The sequence below is a fragment of the Mirounga leonina genome, unplaced genomic scaffold, assembly GCF_011800145.1.
Source record: "Mirounga leonina isolate KUSES-001 unplaced genomic scaffold, KU_Mleo_1.0 Mir_165, whole genome shotgun sequence".
NCBI classification, from domain to species: Eukaryota; Metazoa; Chordata; class Mammalia; order Carnivora; family Phocidae; genus Mirounga; species Mirounga leonina.
This window is the reverse complement of record NW_023270415.1, coordinates 33,148,556-33,169,861: the sequence shown is the minus strand read 5'-3', so window position 1 is coordinate 33,169,861 and position 21,306 is coordinate 33,148,556. Positions and strand designations below refer to the sequence as shown.

The window sequence follows — 21,306 nt, the reverse complement described above, 5'->3', positions numbered from 1 at the left end:
GGGTTAACATTTTTGTTTTGAAATGACATTAGCTGAACAATCAGGGGACTCCAATTAACTCAGAGATTTTACTCCCATAATAGGCCTCTACTTCAGAACTGTTCCCTGATCAATGTTCCCAAATCCGTTTGATGCTTGGCTCATTTTTGTTCCCCTTTGCTTGGCAGTGCATTTTATGTTACACTAGGTATAGCTTTCCCAGTTGAGTCCACATAAAATAGCTTGTTTCAGATAATATGAATCTTTTATGCATTAATTTAGTCTTTCTGAAGCTGTGTATCCTAGTTTCTAGCAGAGAAAAACCTGCTGTACACATTTTTTGGCTTTTATTCATTCGTAAAATAAAGATTTCCTGAGTCCCTCCCACATGCCTGGCACTGTGCTGGGAACAGGGACTCAGAAATGAATGAAACATAATCTGGTCCCTGAAAAAGCTGTAACTCTATTATTAGAGAGAATTAGGGGATAATCATGGTACCAAAGAGTTAGGGAAGAGCTTCCTGATGGATGAGAGGTATGAATCAGTTCTTAAGCTACATGAGAAAGAATATGCCAAGTGAGGGAGGACACAAAACAGGTGTCATCAAAGATTCGGCCAGTACATGTGACCGGTCAGTTGAATGATCACCAGTCCCAGGCCCCTGGCTCCCACTTTCAACTGCAGTTTCCATCTGGGACAAGGACATCGCCTTGCACGCCAGTCAGGCTAATTTGAAATGTGAGAGGGTCTTTATCAACTGTAGGAAAACACCCTCTTTTCATTATCTCTGCCTCCACTTGAACCATGGGTCCTTAACCTGGCAAAGGTTTCAGGTAGTCTGTGAAGCCCATGAAGTTATATATAGCAGTCTCGTATGTATGTGCAATTTCTGGGGAGAGTTTGAAAGCTCACATCAAATTTTCAAACAGGTTTGGCCCACCTCCCTGGAAAAGCAGAGAACTTCTAGATCTCTAATTGTGTGTCTATCTGACGCTGACTGTCACCACCACAACCTTACATCTGTAGAATATGACTCTGGCCTGGATAAGCATTCTGTCCATACTGTCTTCCCTACCTGGAAGAAGTTCTAGATCTCTCTTGCTGGTACCCGCCTGGCAGGACCCTCACATCACAGTATATTTATTTTGTTCCCGGTAGAAGCGTTCAGGCTGCCCTGACCAGAGTTATGCTACTTCTGACATTGGAATTTTGGAAGTATGTGAAATTCATTTATTATATCTAATCCTAAGCATGATTTTTATACCCGAATCGTAATTTCTGCCAGTCTTATGTTTATGACTGAATTAGTCTACACCTGCGTTTGGCAAAAACAAGGAAACAAATAAATAAAATGGGTACAAGATTTTGCAAAGAGAAAGGCAAAGTTTCATTTCCACTTAAGTCTCTAAAACGTTCTCTTTGTCTGCTTATACCTACATGCTCCCAATGTACACAAGATTTTTGTAAACCAATGAAATTCATTTGAGATGATATTAATAATGAAACTAGCAGCCTTATTTAATTCGTTTCTGAAGGAGAGATGTTCATGTCATTGACACTGTGCCCCTGAATAAGGACAATATCACCATCAGTCTGAGACAATCATTCAAGACTATATGAATTGTCCTTTCCTTTCTCTGGGCTGCCTTAGCACTTTGAGTACATTTCTCTGACTGCAGTCTCTTGTTTTGACTGTTTGTAGATTACATGTGTGCATTTATCTCTCTTGTTAGCTTTTAAACCCTTCATGGGTATGGACACTGGCTTGCTCTTGTTTATATTCCTTACCCCTGAAGTGCTTTCTTGGTATGCAGCTCAACAAACTTAACAGGATAAATAAACTATATGATAAAATGTTGCTTCCTTACCAGTCATCATAACCATATTCACTGCTCTCTCACGGCGTTACGTTCATAGATATCATGTCTGAAATGGCTTATACTGAAGAGTCTCTAGTTCAGGAAACTGTTAAGCACCTCTGGATGTTGTAAACAGTCAAGAACTCTAATTGTATAAATATGTGTACACACACCTTCACACACACACCTCTGTGTATGGAAAAATATCACTTATTCATATAAAGTAATGTAATATAATATCACATATCAAAGAATTAAAAATAGAATTCTTAGCACTCAGAAGTATCACATTCTATGACAGTCTAATTATTTAAAAGCTCTGATAAGACAGTATGAAATACTGCACTGCACCTATTTTAAGCAGTATTATCTCAAATCAGATAAAGGCGGTCCCTTTAAATCACATTTATAAGATCAGGAAACTGATTAACTTTTCCTTGGAGGAAAAATATCCAAAAATATCTTAATTACAAGTATATACATATATAGAAATGAATGCAAAGAAGAAAATTTTCCCTTCCTTTTCGATACTTGTATCTAATGATCTATTACATTTATATTGAGAAAAATAAAGGTCAAGAAAGAAGGTAGAAAAATACATGAAAAGTTCAACACCAAATACAATAACATTCTGTGAACAACACAATTCTGAGAGCCACGGCAAAATTTCTTTAACTCTTGAAAAAATGTTCAGCTGCTGGGACTCATAATGTAAATACAAGATTATAATATCTTCCTTCCAAAGAGTTCTATCAACAACTAATTTTTTCAACATACCATATCTATATTAAAAACCAATGTTTCCTTTTTTTCTTACCAGTGAGAGGAGAACCAAAGTAAATTCATCATATGAACAAAAAGATCATAATATACTGAGCGTCATCATATTGACAACAATCTAACCACAGTAAATCCTGCCTCTTATTACTGATACATTTACATACTTTTTAACAGCCGCATCTTATTTTAGAATATAAACAATTAGTATTGAGATAAGTAAAGCAGAATATCACTAATCTGAAGACAGTGGAGGGGCTTAGTTTCTGGCAGCACAAAACTCTGTTTGAGCTCTAGTTAGCAACTTAGGAAAAAAAGAAGTGTCAACAACCAGCCAACTGTCACCCTGAACAAAGTTGGAAAGGTCAATATGATGCTTTGATGGTTAGACAGACTGCCTTATGGGTAAGAAACTTAAAAAAAAAAAAAAAACATCTATAGAAAAAAGGAAGAATTGCACTGCCATATCTATGGGGAACCATTTATTAAATGGGTCAAGGAACACATATTTCAAGTAAGACTGTTGGCAATAAAGGGCATAGATTCAGCCTGTAATAAACATCAGCCTGATGTTCACTGAAATAACACTGTCAGGGCTGCCCTTTAGAACATTGATCCAGCACTGGTAAATACTGGATACAAGAACAGTATGGCAAGCAAAAACCATGGGCATTTTGTAATTTTATTATAATAAAAAACAAAGTACCAAATGGAAAGCAATAAGGAGTGACAAGTAATTGCCAAATATTTTAAATTTTAAGATGCTAGTTGAAAACTCTTAGCCATAAGGCAAATGTGTCTGGTAGCATTGACTAATACTAAAAGCAATCATTTTCAGATATTAGGGATGGCAATACCAAATACCTAATGAAATTAAAAAATTTCTGTTATTCCGAACATTTCAGTGCTCCCTCTCATTGCAAAAATTACCTACTCTTAATTACAGTGATCTTGAAGTTGCAACTTTTCTAGCAGCTACTCAGAATACAAATCTCATAATCCAGTATCTAAGTGAGGCATTATTTAAGTCAAATCTTAATTCATAGTATCGCTCAACAATTTGGCAAGTGTGTTCCCTATGTACACAAATAAAATAAACATGATTAAACTGAAATTGTCGTGTGAATTTCATTGATCAATGTTGCCTTTGGGCTGCAGACTAACTATATTGGAGTCATGAAATTTTTTTCACATACCATAGTATCAACCTTTCCCTCTCCCTCTCTCCCTTTCCTGGATTTACTCTCTTACCACTATCTGTATTGGGGAAATAACTTAAAGGTTGATGGGAACACTGAACCCAAAATAAATGCTTATAAAAGATGATCGAGTATTTTAAGAAAATAACCATTATCTTACCACAAAACCCCGCAAAGTAGCTGGAATATTGGAGGACTGCAAGTGGATTCAAGAGGGAACTGATCCAAGGCCAAAATTCACCCATAGTGACTCACTTCTACTTTCTTTGTCTCGAATTAATCACATCTACTCAAATAGGAAAAGGAGGAGATGATGTCAGAATTTTCCTAAGGTCTGATAGTTCTCGATTTGTTTGTACACCACATAAACAGAGCTCATCCTTAGAGTAGAAATGTATAAAAAGGGAAGAAGGTAGATTATCAAATGCTCAATGTCTTTTTGGAACATGAAATTTGGCAGCTGTTAAATTGAGTCATTTGATAGAATCTTTAAAAATTTTTCACCCCTTTTTGCCCACAAAATTGGAAAAATGAAACATAATGAAACAGGACTCAATAAGATGTTATTTTCCTGCCGTTTAAAGTTAAATAAAATTCCATAAAGTGTCTAACTTTTGCATGAAATACACGTGGAAAAAATGCAAGGAGTTTTGCTCTTTCATAGGCCTTCAAAAAGCAATTTAAAATTGAATAAAAAAGAAAGATATTATCTGAACTGTAGGTATTGTGAAAATTGTACTGCGAAAATTAAAATACTAGTTTGCGCCACAGCCATAAATTACTAAACTAATTATCTAGTAGCAGGCATAACTGAATCATTCAAAGGGGTAATTAGCAATCAGACATAATGACTGCTGCTACTATTTCTTGTCATACTGTATTTAGCTTCCATGCAGCCTGAAGGAACTGAATTATTTCCTATCCTTCTCAGAGGGCATTACTGCTATATTGAGTGCATCAGCCCATATTATTACTCCCAGAAGTTTAATTCTTCACTGGACTGCACATTTCTGATTTCCCCTGTCAAAAGTTCCCCAGTTCTCCCAGGTTCTTTAAAAGCAGTCATCTTCTTAGTCATCATTCCTTAATATGTATGTAAACTGTGTAGAAACCAAATTATAGATTTCCTTTGTTAGTTTTAAAGCATTCTGATTTAGTAACTTATGCTGTATCATTTTAAATGGCATTTTCTGGAGTAATATCTAAAGCCTTATTTATATGTATACATTAAAATACTTTGAGCACTTTTCAGATACATTTTTAAACAAAATCATGAACAATGCTCCAACTCATTCATTCATTCATTTTTTTGCTGAACAGCTTCTACAAGTTCAGACTCAAGCCTGTGTCCTGAGACATGAAAATGAGTAACATATAGTCCCTGCATTAAGGATCACACAATCTACTAAAAAGAGATAAGTATTTGAATATCTGCACTAGAATGTAGTAAAGGCTAAAAGTGAGGAAATAAGAGAAACTGTATGTATTAGCACACTATCCTCTGCCCCTTTCCCTCCCTGCCTTCTCATATCATGAGGCAATGTGAAAGATTAGGTGGAAGAATAAAATTAATAATGCAAATCAATTAGGGGAGAGAGGCTTTTTTTTGAGAAAAAAAATAAAATTTAACTCAGTCCATTTTTAAAATTCAGTTGAAATTTATTAAACACCCACTACACGAAAATGCATTGGTTTTGAACCTTTGCTTCAAAAAGCTAATGTTCCAAGTTACTGATCAGAAATTCTCAGGTGGGGCGCCTGGGTGGCTCAGTTGGTTAAGCAACTGCCTTCGGCTCAGGTCATGATCCTGGAGTCCCGGGATCGAGTCCCGCATCGGGCTCCCTGCTCGGCAGGGAGTCTGCTTCTCCCGCTCCCGCTCCCCCCTCTTGTGCTCTCTCTCTCTAATAAATAAAAAAAAAAATCTTAAAAAAAAAAAAAAAAAAAAGAAAGAAATTCTCAGGTGGAGCAGAGTTGGGGAGCCAGGGCTGGGAACCACTGCATGAAGGCAGTGAACAGTTAAAAGCAGCAAATCCCTTGTTCAGTCCCTGGGTTTAGCCAAAGAACGTGTGGGGACATTTATAGTAGAAGGCAGAATACAACCATAAAGGAAAGGGTTTTGAGTAATGAGAAAGAGCTTTGCCAGCAGCACTCCAAGGGGATCATATGCTTTTATTTTCCAGAAACCATCGAGGAACATAGCGTCCCTGTCTCTCTCTGCTGCGGCGGGTGCTAAGTGTTTCAAAGACCCCACTTTTACATCTGGGGAGAGGATTGCATCTCCTGCAATCCTGTTCTGTCTGAATGAAAACAACAATGAATAAAAACAAAAAAGGAAGATTGATAGAAATGCAGACCTACTGTAGGAGAAGCAAAGTTCTGTCTTTAAGGACTTATGTTTTAATATCCTAAGAGGAAATCATTCTGCAATCAGCACAGAAACAGTAAGACCAGGAAGAAAATCAAACCATTCACAAGCAAGACCTATGGTACGAGCTTAATATTCTGCTTTCATCCTTTGGATTGGATTGGATCACATGTCTGCTGGATACTTGCATATTATCATTACATTTGAAGATAAAAGTGGCCCATTACAGTGCTTCAGATTCTGAATATCTTTTGAAACAATGCAAAGCAAAGAGAAAGGGGAAGAAGCTCCATAACCCCAGCATCCACTATGCAGCAAGCACAATACTAAAGCCTTATAAATGCAGAGACTGAGTAAATATACATGAAGCTCTCATATCCTAAGATTTTCATCTGCGATGAGATTCTCAGTTCATGTTTCACCCATAAGACACCTAACCAGCTCCCCTGCTCACTGATGGACCAGACAGAAGCTTCAGGCTGTGAGAGGTGAGTCCCCAAACACTGAGAGTACAAATCCCCAGGACTCAGGAAAGGCATGCCAGTCGTCTCCTTGTCTTTAGTTGGGGCTTTTTACTAACTAGGGTCAAGGATTCCCCAATTCAGAGAGTCACAGGGACAATATTCTGAAGTTATTTCCCTACTGCAGAAAAAGAACCAGCTTCTAGCAGTACTTTGTTAAGTGGGAACAAATTCTAGAGTGTGAATAATCCTGTATGCAGGTTGCTCATCATCTCTCTTCACAAATTGTGCACTATGCAAGGAGCCAGAAACTGAATTGAGGCAAAAAAAATCTTTTTTTTAAATTAACATTATTTTTAACAAATCAAATGGAAACTCTATGGATTGTTCATCAATTCAAACATGTCAACAACCAAACCACAAAATCTCTAAACTCTGCCTACCATATATATATGTACACAGTCACCCACATGCACACAAACACCAACACTTAGGATAAGGAACTAATGTAGTAGGGTGGGTGAGCTGGAGGGTAGTTGGTAACAAATGGAAGGTCCCTCCTTCCATCGATGAAGCCCCTTCCTAGTAATTTATCTATTTGAACAACCACCACAACAAAAATTGACATCGACTCTGGTTCCTTACGTATAATCACATTTACATATTAAGCCGTACAAAATCCTCAGTACAAAAGCTATTGCACAGAATGAGGGCTCTTGTTGTTGCTTAGCACTAGGTTTTCTATGTTCTACCACCACTACCCATGATATAATGTACATTATATAATATATTCGCTTCCCTCACGTCTTTCTCGGTAGAATCTTTTTCTTCCAGTATAGTTAACGTACAATGTTATATTAATTTCAGGTGTACTGTATAATGATTCAATAGAATTTACTCAGTGAATTCTACTGAATTCTGAGTTACTAATTCTGAATTACTAATTCTGAGTTACTCGGTGCTCATCATGATAAGTGTACTCTTAGTCCCCAATTTCACACATCCCCCCATCCGTCTCCCCTCTGATAACCATCAATTTGTTCTCTATAGTTAAATCTGTTTTTTGGCTTGTCTCTTTTTTCCCTTTCATTTGCTTGTTTTGTTTCTTAAATTCTATTTCTTAAATTCCACATAAGAGTGCAATCCTATGATATTTGTCTTTCTCCGACTAACTATATCACTTAACATTCTACCCTCTACATCCATCCAGGTTGTTGCAAATCTTAAAATGGCATTCAACACATAGAAGGCAAATAAATATCAGGCGTTCCTGAATGAACAAAAACATACACGCATTTTTGGTTCTGGCTGTCTACGTTAACATACATCCATATTCATCTTCTTTTTTCATTTCTCCCTGAACAATCTGAACCAATTCTCTGTCCTGGGCTTCCCACAAAGGGTCTTCATGTAGTACCAAGTTTCTTGGAGCAAAAGGGATCAAATTACAACATTGCAGTCGTTCAATAAATATTATCAGTCTAACTGAAGAATGAATGAGTGACAATAGTATTCAACAGCAGTTTACTGCCGCCCCCCTGCTGCTGTTCATTGTTAGCTTGACTTACCCACTCTCTCCAGTGAATCGGGACTTGGCTAAAGGAGGGTAAAGGGAAGGATTGGTCTATGGACCACAGAGGGTGGACTTGTGCACGCTCTGAGATATAGAGTCAGAAATAAAAGGAAACTCAAAGGCTAAGCAAGTCATCCACACAGGTTTCACTCAAAAAAGAGAAACCTGGGAGCAATGACAAAAAGAAGCCAGGATCCAGGCGAGAGGGTTTCACGGCCAGAGTGCATTCTGAGAAGGCGAAGACGTGGCAGCTGCTCTGCACAAGAGCCTGTGGCTCACCCTGAGTAGGGGGGCAGACGGCACGTGAGTTCTCGGGGCAAAATGCAACACCAGTGACAAGGGTGATGAAAAACAGTTACTGATATGTCAGTTAGAGCCACAGACTGAAATCCCGCCAAATCACACCAGTGATATACATGACCGAAGGAGGCCTGTGCAAGGAAGTGCAGACTGACACAACGTGGAGGGGGAGGAAAACTTGTGCCTTGAATTTTAAGTTGATACAACCTATGGTTTATGACTCCAGCAAAATGCCAGGCTATCTGTGAATTATAGAAATTAAAAAAAAATAGTATACGTGGGAGAGTAAAATTCCAGTCCTGGTTCTCCTACTAACTACCAGTCCGGCATTGCCAAAATGTTTCAGTCTTTACAGAACCATGGAAGATAAGACTGGGATAGTAGCTTATTCATTATTCATCAGTAGGAAAGGCTCCTTCCTTGGCGCCCCTCAGCTCCCAGACATCATACTCATCTGAGGCTGTGCTTTTTTTTTTTTTTAAGATTTTATTTATTTATTTGAGAGAGAGAATGAGAGACGGCACAAGAGGGAAGAGGGTCAGAGGAAGAAGCAGACCCCCTGCTGAGCAGGGAGCCCGATGCGGGACTCGATCCCGGGACTCCAGGATCATGACCTGGGCCGAAGGCAGTCGCTCAACCAACTGAGCCACCCAGGCACCCGAGGCTGTGCTTTTATATCCCGCACTCCTGAGGTCTACATTCACACCCTGCCACCACCAAAGTCCCTATTCTGTCACCCCAAAGACATAGCCTTAATAGTTAACGCTCAAGTGAGTCATGGAAGTATGTTATTTCCCACAGATACGGTCCTGGAGAGAATAAGTCGAAAAGCATCGATTTAGACTAATTACCTTATTATGCAGGTAAGAAAATAGACATTCCAACAAAGAAAAGGACTTGCTCAAGGCATGGAGGTACTTCATGACAGAGCCACGACTGAACCCGGTTCTTTTAACTCACAGCCTGCTATTAAGATGACCTTAAAAGACCCTTTCCGAGATAGGTCCGTGAATGTAACTATTAGTTGTTTTTCTTTTTTCTTTCTTTTTTTCTTTTCTTCTTCCTTTTTCCTTGCTTCCTTCCTTCTTTCTTTTCACTACACTCTCACGTACACACACACACACATACACACAACACACAGGCACATAGATACACAGCATATAATTTTTCATTTTAAAAATAACTGTGATTTTTATTCTTTCTTGGTTAGACCTCATTGTGAGCATTTCCAGTATTTCAAGGTGCATGCTCCTTCCCTAAGGAATGCAGAAACAATAGACACACACAGTTTGCAGAGCATTTTAGAAGTACAAGCATAGTTATCAAGCATGAGGAACATACAGAATATAAAGTTAACTGTGTGCATAGTTTGGAGTGCCAGCCGATTAAAATATTACAAGGACTAATTTAATTTCTCCAAAGAGTTTTCAAAAACATCTAACAGCACATTTAAATACAAAATAACAAAAGCTAAATTTGGTCTTTCCTCTTTTCCTTGATATTTTCAACACAACTTTGACATTCCACGTTTTAAAGCATTATTTACAGTTTTAAACATACATTAGAATCAAAAATTGATTTGTCTTTTTCAAAAAACTGGAATAATTGTCAGAAAAAAGAAAAATATTAAATGATTAAATAATTGTATACATAATATTATTTAAAAACAATTAAAATGACAAAGATGTGTGATTTAGTTTGGCATAAAAAAAAACACTTAAAATCGTTGATTTTGTCACAAGAGGGAGCCCATGTTTTCCAATTAATTCAAATACGCTGCAAATGAATGAAATGAAGATAATTTAAAACTAGAAATTTTATAGCATAATCCATTATGGATAACAAAATATAAATGAATATTAAAGATCAGTAGTCATCTCCTCTTCATGTCAGTTTATCTGGCTAAAAGATGAGAAAAATTTAATGATTTATTTCCCAAATAAAATAAGGTCTATGATATGCAGGGTGCAAATGAAGTCTGTAATACAGTTTTAATAGAAAAATTAAAAATTCAAATACACTGGATACTGAGCTATAAAACGTTATTCTTGGTTCACAGTTATGTACTAAATATCCTTTTAGATTATCTTAAATATTTCTAGAATAGCTGTTGGGTGGATAGCAAACAAAAGGAAAAATACTGATTATCAAGTCATGTAGCTTCCTGAAAGATATTTAACTTCCATGAAACTATAACATCTATAACAAAAGGATGTTTAGCTACCTTTTAGCAGAGTTTTAAGAATTAATGAGATAGCCTGAAAACATTTGGAACTGACATTTGGTAATCATTAATAAAAAGCAGTTTCCCTCTACCTTTTGAGTAAATATTGTACGTTTCCCTGATAATAAATACATTTAAGTCTCTTTCATAAAAATAAATCCTTTCCTGATACCTAATTCACTTTCTACCCACTGACTTCCAGCACCTATTCTTTCTCTTCTAATCTTAATATCCCAAAGACTAGCATATACTGGCCAGTACAATTCTTCCACTCCACCAAAATCCCTTGCATTAATTTCTTGGTAAATTCAAGCTACCAAAACTAAAGGACTTTTTCAGTATTTATTTTACTAGATCTTTTTGAAGCTTAGGGTGCTTCCTCCTTCTTACACTTATTTCTCTTCTCTGATGATTCCTTCTGTTTCTTCCCTGATTGTTCCACTTTATGTCTCTAGAAATCTCATCTTCTTTCATAGTTTCACTACAATCTCTAGGAAGATAACACAGGTAGACAAATGGGTCTGCTAGAATGGTCTATCTAGCATACAAATCTAACCATTTCTCCTTCCTGGTACTCCTTACCTAGATAGAAGCAGGTGCCTGAAAGCTCAGTGTGTCTTGGCTGGCTCACATATTATTGGCTCACATGGTGTTTTGCTTCGTATTTTTTATTTTAATTACTTATCCACAAAAAGATAAATAAGACAAAACACAAAATTCCACTCCTCTAGCTTCTGTTGCAAAACTAAAAAAATGAAAATATTAGCTCTTCACTGTTAGCAGTGAAGCAGAACTACATAGCATGTTCGCTTAGGTGTGGCATATTTTTCCCAATTCATCACTATCCTCAGCATAGTTTACCTATTTGCTGGCATTAGAGGTCGCTATTCATCGTCAACTTTGGGCTATTTTATTTAGTAGGCTAGAATTAAGAGGAAAGTAAAGCATTTTTTGTATCTATGCCAATAACAAAAGTGGGAAAATTAAAGCAAAGCACAGGGGTTGTACAACTCAAAAAAAAAAAAATGCAAAGAAAGACATTCACTGTCCAAGGAATCAGCTATTAAGGAATTAAGCCAGCTGCCTGACCCAGTGTTGGCCTGGGAGGTTGTGATCTCAGAGCATGGCCTGAGCACCCACTCTGTTCCAGCAGGGAATGAAGGGTGTTATGTGCAGAAATGCGTGAAGCTCCTATATCCTAAGATCTTCATCTGTGATGAGATTCTCAATCCATGTTTCATCACAAGGCAACCAACCAGCTGCTCTGATCACTGATGGATCAGACAGAGGCCTTAGGCTATGAGAGGTGAGTTCCCAAACTTTAACTGAGAATAAAAATACCCAGGACATACTAGTTGTTCTTGTCTTCATTTTGGGCTTTTTACCTAAAAAATAGCATTAGTGATTCCCCAATTTGTAGAGTCACAGAGGCAATATTCCTTGAAGTTATTTCCTTATTGTAGAAGATCTTCTAATGGTACTTCTGAGGCGGGAGAGCTAGGTTCTTATCTTACGGAGTAGAAGAATGAATTTCACGGACAAAGGAGAGTGAGTAAAGCAACAGAAAGCTCTCAGGAGTGAGAGGGGTCCTGACAGGGTTGCCACTGAGGGCTTTTAGGGTTGGTTGGTCTTTTATAGAAAGTTAACCAGGGAACTTAAATCTTTTTGAATTCCCTACTTGACAGCACCTTTGCGTAAGCAGGACTAGTGATAACATCTTTAATGGTTTACTTCTTTTTAGGGTCTGTTTATTTTCTGTTGACCACAGGAGACTGTCATAAATAAGACTCCCCCCTTGGACACCTCGGGCAGGGGGGTCTGGAGTGTTCCCTTATCTCTGGATTCCTTACACCTCTGCATTTTGGGGATTTCTGTGAGCCTCATCATGGAGCCCCCTATCTATCTCTCCTTACCTAGTCTTGCCTGTCCCTTTCTCACTTTGTTGGGTGGTGCCATTTCCTTCCTATGTGATGTTAAGCTTGTCAGTTAACCTCCCTAAGTATGAGTTTCTCTTCTGCAAAGTAGGGCATTAAAGTCTATCTCATAAAAATTGCAGGGAGAATTAACCAACCAGTGTAGTACAGTCATCCCTCATTGTATTGCACTTTGCTTTATTGTGCTTCGCAGATACTGTGGGTTTTGTTTTGTTTTTACAAACTGAAGATTTGTGGCAACCCTGCGTTGAGCAAGTCTATCAGCATCATTTTTCCAAAAGCATTTGCTTATTTTGTGTCTGTGTCATGTTTTGGTAATTTTCACAATATTTCAAGCTTTTTCATTATTGTATTTGTTATGGTGATCTGGGATTAGTGATCTTTGATGTTACTCTTGTAACTGTTTTGGGGCATCACAAACCACACAAATGCACCCATATAAGATGGCAAACTTCATTGATAAGTGTGTGTGTCCTTACTGCCCCATCGACTGGCTGTTCCCCTGTCTCTCTTCCTCTCTTCAGGTCTCCCTATTCCCTGAGACACAACAATATTGAAATCAGAATAATTAATAATGCTACAATGGCCTCCAAGTGTTTAAGTGAAAGGAAGAGTCAAGAGATGCAACAAACTTCATTGTTGTCTATTTTAAGAAATGACCACAGCCACTCCAACTTTCAGCAACCAGGACCCTAATCAGATAGTAGCTATCAACACTGAGGCAAGGCTCTCTACCTGCAAAAAGATTATGACTTGCTAAAAGCTCAGATGATGGTTAGCATTTTTTAGCAATAATATATTTTTATTTTTATTTACTTATTTATTAAAGACTTATTTATTTTAAAGAGAGAGAGTTCACGAGCAGAAGAGGCAGAGGGAGAGACAATCTGAAGCAGACTATGCACTGAGTGCGGAGCCTAATGGGCGGCGGGGGGTAGGGGGGCTCGATCTCAGGACCCTGAGATCAGGACGTGAGCCGAGAAGTCACTCAGGAAACCAAGAGTCGGCCACTTAACTGACTGTGCCACCCAGGTGCCTGGAGGTATTTTTAAATTAAGGTATGCACATTGTTTTTTTAGACATAATGCTATTGCGTATTTACTACACCACAGAATAATGCAAACATAACTTTTATATCACTGGAATACTTCAATATTTGATTTATTGCAGTGGTAGGGAACTGAACACCCAGTATCTCCAAGGTATGCCTAATGAGGTAAGAATGCCAGCTGGCATGTACTAACTACTTAACTAACTAAATACTTAACGACGTGCCCGTGATCTATATATATATAGGCTTTAGTATAACTAGCCCTTACTGCAGCCTTATAAAGTATGTTGTACGGCCACCTCCCTTTACAGATGAGGAAACTGATGGGTAGAGGGGAAGGTCACACAGCATAGAAGTGTCAGAACAGTGTTGAAAGCCAGGCATTTTGATTCCACAAACCCAAGTACTTGATCGGTATAGTATGCTGACTCCCACTCAGTAAGTGGTCGGTACATAGGTATGTCAGTAGCCTGATGTACAAGTTCTTTCATGACCAAACTCTGGCTGCTTTCTGTTATTCCCTGCCTTGATCTTTGCAATACAAAAACACGCATAGAACACCCACCTCCCCAACTACATGCAAACATGCAGCTCAGCAGTTCCCTGCATCTGCAAATGCTGTCCCCTGGGGCAGGACCATCTTCCTATTCATCTGTCAATGCAGCCCAGAAATTACTGAGTCAACCTCTGTCTCTCTCCTTCCATAGGATCTCCCATTGAAACTATCCCACCTTTCAGTTAAGCACCTAGGAGTTAGGAACAGGATCTTACTCAGTTTTGTGTCCTCAGGGCTTTTTCCAGCTCTTGATATGTAGAAGGCGAGCAGAAATGCCATCATGTGAGGAATAAAACAATGAACAACTAATACAAACCCTATAAAGGTTTTGATACTGAGGAAAATAGATTCTATATGGAGCATTTAAATTTGAAGCATTTAATTAGAATCAAATTGCAAGTGCTAAAATAAACTGATCCTAATTTAAAAGCAGAGTATCTGTAAAATATTTCATCACTTAAATTCAGCTATGTCATCACAATGATGTATATTTATAGCCTTATTTCATATTTATACAAAAATGGGTGTGGAAAAAAATTGAAATTTTAGAGGAGTTTGGAAAGTAAAACCACATAAGAGAGTAACAAACATCTCAAATGCATTTCCATAGCTTTTCCTGCTTTTCTTTCTTTTTGCCTTTTTGCTGCGAATGTCTACACATTCAGTGATATCCGTTTCTGTTGAAAATAGCTTGTGTTTATAAAGCAATTCTTTTTTTCCTCATATTTTTTAAAATTTTATTTTATTATGTTGTGTTAATCACTACATTACATCATTAATTTTTTTATTCTTATGTTAATCCCCATACATTACATCATTAATTTTTGATGGAGTGTTCCATGATTCATTGTTTGCATATAACACCCAGTGCTCCATTCAGTACGTGCCCTCTTTAATACCCATCACCAGGCTAACCCATCCCCCCACCCCTCCCCTCTAGAGCTCTCAGTTTGTTTCTCAGAGTCCATAGTCTCTCATGGTTCGTCTCCCACTCCGATTCCTCCCCCCCCCTCATTTTCCCTTCCTGCTATCTTCTTTTTTTTTATTTTATTATGTTACGCTAATCACCATACATTACATCATTAGTTTTTGATGTAGTGTTCCATGATTCATTGTTTGCGTATAACACCGAGTGCTCCATTCAGTATGTGCCCTTTTTAATACCCATCACCAGGCTAACCCATCCCCCCACCCCATCCCCTCTAGAACCCTCAGTTTGTTTTTCAGAGTCCATAGTCTCTCATGGTTCATCTCCCCCTCCGATTACCCCTCTTCATTTTTCCCTTCCTGCTATCTTCTTCTTTTTTTAAAACATATAATGTATTATTTGTTTCAGAGGGACAGGTCTGTGATTCAACAGTCTTACACAATTCACAGCACTCACCATAGCACATACCCTCCCCAATGTCTATCACCCAGACACCCCATCCCTCCCACCCCCCACCACTCCAGCAACCCTCAGTTTGTTTCCTGAGATTAAGAATTCCTCATATCAGTGAGATCATATGATACATGTCTTTCTCTGATTGACTTATTTCGCTTATCATAATACCCTCTAGTTCCATCCATGTCGTTGCAAACAGCAAGATTTCGTTTTTTTCGATGGCTGCATAATATTCCATTGTATATATATATATACCACATCTTCTTTATCCATTCATCTTGGCTCTTTCCATAGTTCAGCTAATGTGGACATTGCTGCTATTCCTCATATTTTTACTTAATGTTTCTGTTTGGTTCATTTTTAAGTGGTGGTCAGAGGAGCACTTACCTATATCTGGCTATGAGAAAAACATTTGGGTACACTTGTCCCAGACAATAATTTTCAAAGCCAATTGGAAATTGCTTTTTATGCTTATGAACCCACACAAATGACTACAGAACAATTCTAAGGACAAGAGTCAACACTTTGAGGACTATTGTCGCCAGTGAAAACCCCTTTATCCCCCAAAGGCCCCAGTGCTTATCAGGGAATGTGAATTGTGAGAGGCAGTGAGGCCAGGGCCCAAATTAGAAGACATTAAAAGAAAATAACAGAAAACCCTTAATTTTTGAATTCAGATAAATCACTAAAGTTTCTATTAATATTATTGATACTTAGATAAATCATGATATGAAAGAATTTCCCAATTTAAGATGGCACAGATCTAAGGTTTTACTCAGTGCCCTGCTCTTCTTCTCTTTTCTCGTTTTTTCTATTTTTCTGCCGCTCACCATTCTCCCTACTCCATAGATTTGAATCCATGGCTGTCCATGTTTCAGGGTTCTAAGACAGACTGGAAAAGAATGAATATTATTGCAGCTCACTCAAAAATAAAGGTAATTTTGAAGCCCAAATCTGATCTTTCAAAGGCCTCTTCTGTATTGTCAACCGGCATTGACCAATTAACAATATTCACTCATTCAATTGCCAGACTGGGCTACGGTCTCTCTCCTAAGTACACCTAGGCCTGTATTCAGGGGTTCATCTCAGCAAGTCCGATACATTATGAGCAACTTGAAGATAGGAACATTTCTTATAAAATTTTAAATCTTCAGAGATCTCACAGTGCCTTAAATAAAGCTTCACCTCCTGAAAAGTCTGAAGTAAAGGAGAAAATGTAAAATTTTCTTAAAAGAAAAATGGACAAACTTGTAATTCCAAGTTATTTTGAAGACTGTTTTATACTTTCATATGTTTGAAGAAAAAAAATTTTTTTCGTATTTAAAAAAAAATCATCACTTACATAACTATTTGAATTGCAAAGCAGATAAACAAACAGACAAAATCCTGGGAATACTAAGTTGATGATAAAAATGTGAAATGACTGAAACTCTCATTTATTTCTGGTGAGAATGCAAAATGGTAAAAGTACTTTAGAAAATAGTTTTTTTCTTATACTGTTAACATACACTCACCATATGACTCAATCACCCCACTCTTAGAGATTTAAGCAAGTTCAATGAAACCTAAAAGCTTCACATAAAAGCTTGTATGTAGATATTTATAATGCCTTTGTTCATAATTGCCCAAAACTGGAAAAAGCACAAATATCTCCCCATCAGAAATGGATAAACAAACTACAGCATATCCGTACAGTGGAATACTACTTAAAATACTACATAAAAAGGAAGGGATCTTTGATACATGGAATGAAATGACTGAAATGACTGAATCTCAAATGGTAAGTGAAAGAAGAAACAAGACTTAAGAAATACTACATACAGTTATGTTTATATTACATGATATTCTTGCAAAGGTAAAACTATAGGGCCAGAAAACTGATTTGTCTTTGCCAGGGGCTGGCAAATATAGCAAAGTAATTATAGGAGTAGCTGTATTCCTGAGCACCTGCCATGTTCCACTATGTCAGAAGGTGGAAGAGGGACAGTAAAGTATCCTTCAGACTGAAAAGGCGCTTTGAGCCTGAGAAACAAAGCAGACCATGCCATACCGCTTAACACAGTTTCATTCAGGGTAGTTTACTGACGGGGGATCGGATGAACAGAAGATCCAAGTGCCATACAGCTACCCTCTGCAAAGCCCAGAGCTTAACCCACAGATCTTATACAGGGAAGGGTAGTTCTCTAAAGTGGCGCCATCTGTGTGCCAGAGGGGAGATCAGAACAAGCCTTCCAGCCTTCTGTTCAGAGCATACACTAACCTCCATGGGGCCTGGAGCTGGTAGCCCAGAGGAAGGTCATTGCTTGGACATGAACAGGATGGAGGGCCAGAGATGGAGTCAGTATTCTCAGCACTCCCTACAAACTGGATTATTCAGTCCCTCCAAAACAATCCTATATGAACTTGAGACTTTTTATCTCCTTTTCTCAGAAGACATTGAAGTTTTAAAAAGCCAGAATTCAAATTCAGGCTCTTGCTATTAATCACTCCACTATTCTGTCTCTCTCAGAGTAGGGACATGTCAAAATTTTAGATATCATAAGACAGAGATTACTGTGACCATTAACAGATAAATATTTTTTTCAATCCTTGAAGAAAGTATGCATACAAAGTTATGAAAATAAATTTCACTAGTGTTGGCCAAATGAATACTCCAAATTATTACTTACTTAAAACTCTAATATCCAAACTCACTTATATATGATATGCTGTAAGCATTTTCTGTCTCACAAAATTTCAGAGTAAGTTACTACATAATTTTACCTTAATTATGATTTACAAACATAACATTATATAACTTGGACGAACTATGAGTTGATAGTGATTCTATTAAAGTATTATACTGATTTAAAATTTGTTTCTGAAAGTAATTATGACTGCACATATCATTGTGCATTACTTTAGAAAGTCTGAAATTTAGGCCAAACAGGGAAGATTACTGGTATACTTAAGTGAAGGATTATCAAGTATAAATCCCACGTAGCATATCAAATGGTTTTTTAATTGCAGAGAAATCCAAATATTAACACATTTTCAACACATTTATCTTAAGTGTGACCATAAGAATCTGACAAGTTATTAAATGTGGCTGAAGAAAATACTAGTATAGTCATCTGTGTTTTAATTATTAAAATCATCGGGGCGCCTGGGTGGCTCAGATGGTTAAGCATCTGCCTTCAGCTCAGGTCATGATCCCAGGGTCCTGGAATCGAGCCCCACATCGGGCTCCTGGATCAGCAGGGAGCCTGCTTCTCCCTCTCCCTCTGCCTCTCTCCCTGCTCATGCTTTCTCTCTCTCTCTCTCTGTATCTCTGTGTCTCAAATGAATAAATAAAAAAATTAATTATTAAAATCATGAACATGTATCAAATGGAAACTACCATCAAAATAAAATCACATATATATGAAAAACAACAAAATATCAATCACAATCTAGCTTTCATGGATGTGGAAAGAAAAATCCTGAAATCAGAACTCAAGATGACAAAGTAGCTTACAAGAACAAGAACCCCTCAAAAAAGATGGTATAAAAAAATAAGCTAAAACAACACTTACATCAACATGCACATTGAGAAAGTCTTACATCATTGTGCAACTGCTTCTACTATATATAACCTAGGCTTGAAATTAGCATTTAATCAAGTTGGCAACCTCTAGACACATCTACCTATGTCATATAAACAGGGACATCCCTACCAGGACAGGGTGGAGGACACATCAGAGAAAAGGGAGCAAACTGGAATAAAAATGACTCCTATTACTGCTGGAAGGACATCTGTAACCCACACTTCAGAGAAGGAAGCATCCTTTCTATCCAATCCTATATCTCCATGAGAAGGACAGCTCTAAGGGAGTGAGTCTGGGGGATGCTGTACCAAGAGGAAGTAAATAAGACTAGATCCTGCACTGAAAACACAGTTCAGTGCCTAGTTTTCAGGAGTGATAGAAAAGACCAGTTCTAGCAGTAAGGGCTAATAAGTTTTCAGAAAAGACAGGCTGGTCTCAGTCTCTCTGGTGAGTACGGTAGAGATTGCCCTGAATGTCCAATTCCTGGGGAACAAAGAAAATGTAGGGTCTAAGATATGTCGAGATAAAAATAGCAAAATTTAAGTAAAGTACCTCAAGTAACCCAATCTTTTTTTTTAAGATTTTATATTTATGAGAGAGAGAGAGAGAGAGAGAGAGAGAGAGAGAATTAACTGGGGGAGGGGCAGAGGGAGAGGGAGAAGCAGACTCCCGCTGACCAGGGAGCCTGATGTGGGACTGATCCCAGGACCTTGAGATCATGACTTGGGCCGAAGGCAGATGTGTAACCAACTGAGCCATCCACGTGCCCTCACATGACCCAATCTTATGGGTAGTATAAAATAATTGTGGCACATGACTAATTTAGTTATATTAATGTATGTATCTGGAGTCAATTAAAAAGTCCCTTCTAAATAAGAGTTTTTTTCTCCTATTTTCTCTGAAAATTCTGAAAACAAATGGTTATTTAAATATTCTTTTCAGGTAATGTCTAATGGGAATCAATATACTTAGTATCATAAATCTGCACTTTGAGAAAAATTTTTCATCCAAGACTTGTAACATCTCTACCACTAAAAGAATCATAATGTTATGTCTATACTAGATATTTTTTAGAGAAGGGAATCACATCACTTCTCACATACAGGAATAACTTTGAGTTACCCATAGCTATGAATTCTAATATCTGCGTAGGCTACTAAGCTTTCGTACAGAGAGAAATAATCACAGATTCTTAGAATCACAGAATCCTAAGCATCAAAGAATGTAAAAGCTTTCTTTTTCCACACTAGCTCTTCTTCTTACTCTTCAAAGTTCCTCAGATGGGGACTGTGCATCCTTTAAGAAACTAATGCATTTTCATTCCATCTAAAATCCGATTGGGACAATTGAAGAGGTCATGTCATATTCTTGGAATAGTTGTATTAGTGTGAACAGAGTATCAGTTCATCTCCTTCCCATTCATTACTTTCCAAATATTATTCCTTGAAATAAAAGAGATTACTACCGTGAAGTCAAAACAACTGGCAAATACTGCTAATTTGTTCAGGTGTTTCAACAAAATAAACAACAAAAACAAAACCTCAAACCTCAAATCTCTCAAATAAGTATACATGTTCTTTTCTTACCTCAAGAAAATTACCGGGTTGAGAAACAATTCTATTGCTAATACACTTGGACTCTTATTGGAATGATACATTCATTTTTAAAGAAAAGTGTTAGCTACCCATAGAGATTCTACATTCAAATATTTCACAGGGCTTTCTAGTTAGGTAGGTCCTCAGCTAAAAAATCCATACAGACACAAGTTTTTCATGTTCTCTGTTTAGAGCTGAAGGGCACCCCCATTCATATGTTAAAGACTTAACCCCCAGGACTTCAAAGTGTGACTACACTTGGAGCTTGGGTCTTCACAGAGGTAAATAAGCTGAAATGAGGTCATTAGGGTGAGCCCTAATCCAATAGGACTGGTGTCCTTATAAGAAGAGGAAATGCAAAAACACAGAAGTTGCTCATCTATCAGCCAAGCAGAGAGGCCTCAGAAGAAGAAAACACCAGTCCTCTGGCCAACATGCTGATCTCAGAGTTCTAGCCTCCAGAACTGGGAGGCAGTAAATTT

General features: G+C 37.7%; 1 protein-coding gene across 1 annotated transcript in view; it reads right to left on the bottom strand.

The window, feature by feature from the left end:
- RALYL (RALY RNA binding protein like) overlaps positions 1 to 21,306 on the bottom strand; it is a 686,645-nt gene that overhangs the window by 428,626 nt on the left and 236,713 nt on the right. The gene's annotated exons all lie outside the window — the stretch shown is intronic.